Source organism: Atractosteus spatula (genome assembly GCF_055471065.1).
Source record: "Atractosteus spatula isolate fAtrSpa1 chromosome 10 unlocalized genomic scaffold, fAtrSpa1.hap1 SUPER_10_unloc_17, whole genome shotgun sequence".
In the NCBI taxonomy this organism is placed as follows: domain Eukaryota; kingdom Metazoa; phylum Chordata; class Actinopteri; order Semionotiformes; family Lepisosteidae; genus Atractosteus; species Atractosteus spatula.
This window is the reverse complement of record NW_028296620.1, coordinates 379793-385302: the sequence shown is the minus strand read 5'-3', so window position 1 is coordinate 385302 and position 5510 is coordinate 379793. Positions and strand designations below refer to the sequence as shown.

Here is a 5510-nt window from a genome sequence, read left to right as displayed (position 1 = left end):
AAGCAAAAGCAAGGTGTGTGCTGAATGCACCAGTAGTTGACTAAACTGAGATTCTTCCCTGAAATTATTTGCTTGCGAAGAGCCAAGTTGCCTTGAATGGATCTTGGAATTCAAATATACGGATGGATTGTTATTTGGTTGTGAGTTTTGAGGGGCGTATTATAAATTGAGTTGGTGAAAATGCGCTTTTTGTTAGTCTGTCGGGAGGCTGCACAAGGTGTTTAGAGGGAGAACGTCTAAAAGACAGGCTCTCTATGTTTAACATCAAGGCAGATTTATTTTTTCTCAATGGAAATGCTCATCAGCGCTTTCAGCTTTACGTAGGGAATAACATCTGCTGAGATCACTTTTGAGCCAGTGCACATGGTAATGTGCCACCAAGTACATTTAATATTGGCTGTGGTAGCGAGCTGCTTTTGTTTGTGAGGCTTTTACTTCTTCAAGCTGAATTATCGGCAGGAGTAGTTTATTAAATCTTTGCTCATAGCGCTCCATCAGAAATACCTTGTCCATGTTCAAAAGAGATCAGAGGATTTACTTCATACTTTCACATAGCATACCTTACACGAAAGATTTAAATGGGGAATTGATTGTGCTTCTTGATGTTGTTCCTGTGGTTGCCTTGGTTACAATGGTGAACATTCTTCCACGTTCTGCTAGAGTATCCACTGGGTGGGCTTTATCAATTGGCTCGGATAGGTCATCAGTGCTCCGTCTCCAGAAAAATAATCAGCACTGTCTTTTTTCTGTGTGCATGACCGTCTTTTAAAACATATAAAATCACGAGTTCATTGATTTCTCCAAATAACAACAATACATTTTAACCCAGCGGTTAGCATTCCTCCAATCCAATAGTTTTACTCCAAGTAAAAAGCAGCGCAATATATAGAGAGATGATATTCAAAGATTTCAATGTTCTTATTGGATTGCCTGTATGCAGATATCGCTCAGAATTGCTAATATGATTTTAATTCAGTTTTTCTCTACTACTTTCAGAGTTTTTTATTGACCTTGCTGAAGCAGAGAAGTGACATAATCACAAATGCGACCAGTTGTGCAGCTGTTTCTGGTTAATAATGATTAATGCGAAAAAAAAACAGCTCCTTGCATTCAGAGCAAGAGCAACCAACATGCTCACTTGTTGAGTTGGGTATTTTCCAAGCTACTGTTCCTTAGCTGTAAAGTTATGTGGTGAGCAAGGACCTCTGAATCCATCAAGAAGACAGGAAAACTAATATCGCACTGCCGTCTTGTGTACAAAATATTTGTTCAGCTCTAACGTCTGTGTGCGTTGACAAGGCATCTCAAAAGGATGTATTAAATAAGAAAATGATCCTTTATGATACCATTCCTGTGGTTGGAGCGTTGTTTCGCCCTTTTACATTCTACAATTTTTACAGACAAGGTTTTATCACTGGAGTTGTACAGAACAAGTGTGCATCAGTCCATGAAAATCATCAGTACTGCTGTTTTTTAACGCTTGCGTTAAAAGACAAAGCAAAGGATATAACCTGTAAATGTCTTCATGTCTTACAGGTTATGAAATACAATTTCTTCCTTTCTTAATAATTTCTTAGTATTGATAGATGCTTTTTTGGAATTTTAACAAAATCACAATTACAGACATTTGGGGTTAAACTGTTATTCACATACTCTAACAAAGAGAAACGTTAGTGTCTTCCAGTTTGTGAGCCCATTTCTCAAAATATAAAAAAAATAAGTTATAAATATTGAATTGTTCTATTTTGTAGGCTTGCATAGTCTTATTCATATTTCAGTTAAACATTTTCTTCTGTAGTAATTTCATTTGATATTATATTAATCCTGATTTACAATTTTTGGACATGGTTCATCTTAAATAATTTGTAATTAGTTTCAGTTTTGGAAAATCGCACCCAGAAGCTACCAAAACTGGTAATGTTCATGTAATGTGTAATGCAATAGCAGTATTTTGGGTGAGAAAACAAAAGGCATTTCTTGGTATGGATCCCAACACTTCATAAGCGGCGTTCAAGGACTTCTCGCTTCGGATAAAGCTGTCAATACATCATAGATTTTTACTCAATCAATATCAGCAGTGTTATCGCTACCGAACGCTAAATATAGATCCTGGCAATACTTCGTGAGATCTTTGTAAGAAAATCCAAAATACTACAGAAGCAATCAAAGGTATACGTTTCTTTTGGATCGAGAGGAGGATAATTATGAGACTCGAAACATGCCTGTCTTTTCTTTTTTTGAGGACAAATGGATTATTGAGGTGTAAAGATGGGTTCAAAACCAATCATCTGCTATTGCTGCTGTTTCTTTGATAGTTTCTTCAAATCCTTCAACTGATCATCGATATCGAGGAATAATATTACACAAATTGTGGTTTTCTGTTAATTGCCAATTTTATTGTAATTACATCTTTGTTTACAGATGTCTTGCATGTATCACAAGGTATAATAGTCGCTGTGCGTCCTCAGCTAAAATGTTTTAAAAAGTACGACATAAGTACAATATGCTTAACAACATTTATGGTTATATCTATATTAAAATGAAGGTAAATATACCAAGATATTAAAATACAATTTTAAAGTCCTAACCTAACAATGCTTGTGAAGTTTTCCAATAAATCCGAACTGTAATTTTGAATTATTATTGCTGAGAATGCAAAGAGAGTACAAATATCAAATTCAATGAGTGAAAATACAAAAGTAGTTCACTAAACTGAGTTTCTTCCCTGAAATGATTTGCTTGCGAAACACTAAGCAGCTTTGAACGGATCGCGGGAATCAGATATAAGATGGGTTAAGAGTGTGCTTTCCAACTTTTGAGTAACATTTTTCTTTGATAGGGCGGAGTTGTCTTCACAATCTGGGTTAAATCAAAAGGAGTGACGTCAGTACAAAACAGCTTTCCTTCTTGGGGAACAACGGTTGTGTTCCATATTTCTAACTATTTTGGTTTCGAGATCTCAATTTAGTGTGAAACATAAAAGCCAGCCGGCTAAATGGTCTTTCAACTAATCGCCCGTGCAGGGATCAAACCCCAACTGTTGGTACGAGTTGCGTAAGGCTCTGCAACATGCAGATGAGAAACTAACCTCCGCTTCTTCATTATATACACAGTGAGCTATATATGCGGGCTTACTGCCCCCTACAGGCTCTGTATTTGATTGCGGTACAAGACTGGCCGTGGAGAAATGAAGTGAAGAGGGTGATGTGGTGATCGGACGTGATGTGGCACACATGTGCCGTGTGCCTTTACTTTTGTAAAAAACTGGTATCGGGAAAAGTTTCTTAATATTTCTTTTGATTAGCATGCAAGAAAATGTGATCATTACCTATGGAATTTCCCGCCAGCGTGGAGCTTGAATTCACAACCTTGAGATTCAGTGTTCAAGAGTCACAGAAGAGGTCGGCCTGGTCTTCAGTTTGCCAACGAAAAGCTCCGGCAGTGCTCCTCTGTAAAGCAGATTGTTCAGATCGGTTATGTGGGACGGCACTTCGATACTAAGATCGTTTGCAGCACACGCATTGTTTCCCCCCTTCACGCAAAAAACATAGACGAAGGAAGCTCTCTTCTCTTGGGCTGCTGACTCCCTGATTTAAAGCGCTCTGGGTGCCAGCTAAGTCTCTAACAAGCACACTATAAAGACAGGAATTACACTTTGCTCACGTCACGCATGGAATGGCGAGGCTACTTGTTCCAATATTATCTAGTCACACCTCATATGGTGCCGATTCCTGGATTTCATTTAAGAAAGAGCACTGCAAACACCGTAAACAGTGCAAAACGTGTGATGAAAGAAGTCTTTTCCCCCCTTTGTCTAAAGCAGAACACAGCGGAGTCATGCCGAGGGTTGTGAGATCAAGATTTCAGTGGAGCACTGTCGTCTACGTCTTTAGCTACATGAGTTGGACATCCTCTTGTACACGGAAAGCAGATTGAGATCCTCTGACATGAAAAGTGCCAGATAAAAGCCATTTCTCATCCTTTCTCTTAGTGGTGGAGCTATCGCATGTAAATGAAGCAACTTGCAAGGCGAGCAGGCTCGGTGCACACCGAACGCAGATGTCTCAGAGCAGTTGAGACGTGTCCAAGTGGCCGTCAAAGGACGGCCCTTTGCCGGCGCCGTGGCTTAGTTGGCTAAAGCGCCTGTCTAGTAAACAGGAGATCCTGGGTCCGATTCCCAGCGGTGCCTTTCTTCCTGTCTTACTGTACAGAATTTATCCTTACGGGCAAATCCCATGCCTTTTAATTGAGGTGAATGCAAGTGTTCGTTTCCTTTCTGGAACAACTTGTTTTGAAAGAAATCTATACAGCTTGCGAAAGATGAAACACAAATCTTGCTTATCAGTGAAGAAGAGGTACTCCCAGCAGGCCAGCTAATACCAGCAGTGTTTTTTTTTCACCCTAACCCAGAGAATGGAGAAAAGCGAGGCGCCTGTGGCTCTGCAGTGTAATCAGTTCGCGAGTTCGGCGTTTAGCTGAAAGAGTGGTAAATGCAGCTCGCCCCAGCCCGTCCTTATTCTTTTAAAGAGGATAAAAAATTAACTTCGCCACCATTACTACCAGCTCTAAAAGACTGCCATGGGCACGGAAAAAAACACACTACAGATGACTTTTCTGGAACCGAAGCAGAGATTCCTTTTCGAACCAACTGATAAAGCTCAGCCAGTGAATACTGTTAACAGAATGTGAAAGCACGATCAACTTTGTAACTGCAACCACAGGAAAAACAGCAAGAAGCAGGCTCCATTCCCCATTTAAATCTGTCGTGCGAGGCATGCTTCTTGAACGCATGAAGTAAATGCCACGATCGCTTTTGAACTTGGACAAAGTACTTCCAAAGGAGCGCTATGCGCAAAGATTTAACAAGCTCAACCCCCGCCAACGATTCGGTGTGAAGAAGCAGAACATTCAATTTTCACAGACAGAAGCGGCACGCCAGCACAGCCAACATTAAAACGGAGGGCACACTACGATTTGCATTGACACAAAAGTGATCTGGGCAGACGTTGTTCCCTGCATAACACAAAAAGTGGCAAAGCGCTTTTGGGGTGAGAGGACGCAAGAACGTTTTTGTTTTGTGCCTTGATGTCAAGCTGAGAAAGTATCTTTAAACACTTTGCTTAGTTTCTCGAGAGACTGCCAAAAAGCAGTTCCCTCCCTTTCATCTGAAGTCAGCTGAAAGGGGGTCGCGACAGAAGCACCTGGCAGCGGTGGGATTCGAACCCACGCCTCCGAAGAGACTGGAACCTTAATCCAGCGCCTTTGACCGCTCGGCCACGCTACCCGCTGTGCGCTGTCTCTTTGTCTCATTACTTGCTCGGAGGAGGTCGGGTGGGTTTTGCTCTTGTCACCCGACTTAGTGGCGTTATGACCGTGGAACCGACTGCACCTGCTTTTTCTGAGATGCTTCCCCTCTCATGGTGAGATCTCGACTTCTTTAACACCTCTGGATAAAGATCTTCTGTGGAGCAGGTTTCAGACCTCTGCGTACAGCACCCTTGATGTCATTT

The 5510-nt window shown here is 41.1% G+C and overlaps 2 non-coding genes across 2 annotated transcripts; one reads left to right on the top strand and one right to left on the bottom strand.

Annotated features, from left to right (window-relative positions):
• Window positions 1-4115: 4115 nt before the first annotated feature.
• Window positions 4116-4189, top strand: trnat-agu (transfer RNA threonine (anticodon AGU)). Its single transcript has one exon. It is a non-coding gene; the product is annotated as a tRNA-Thr (tRNA).
• Window positions 4190-5202: 1013 nt separating this feature from the next.
• On the bottom strand, window positions 5203-5284 carry trnal-aag (transfer RNA leucine (anticodon AAG)). Its single transcript has one exon. It is a non-coding gene; the product is annotated as a tRNA-Leu (tRNA).
• Window positions 5285-5510: the final 226 nt, after the last annotated feature.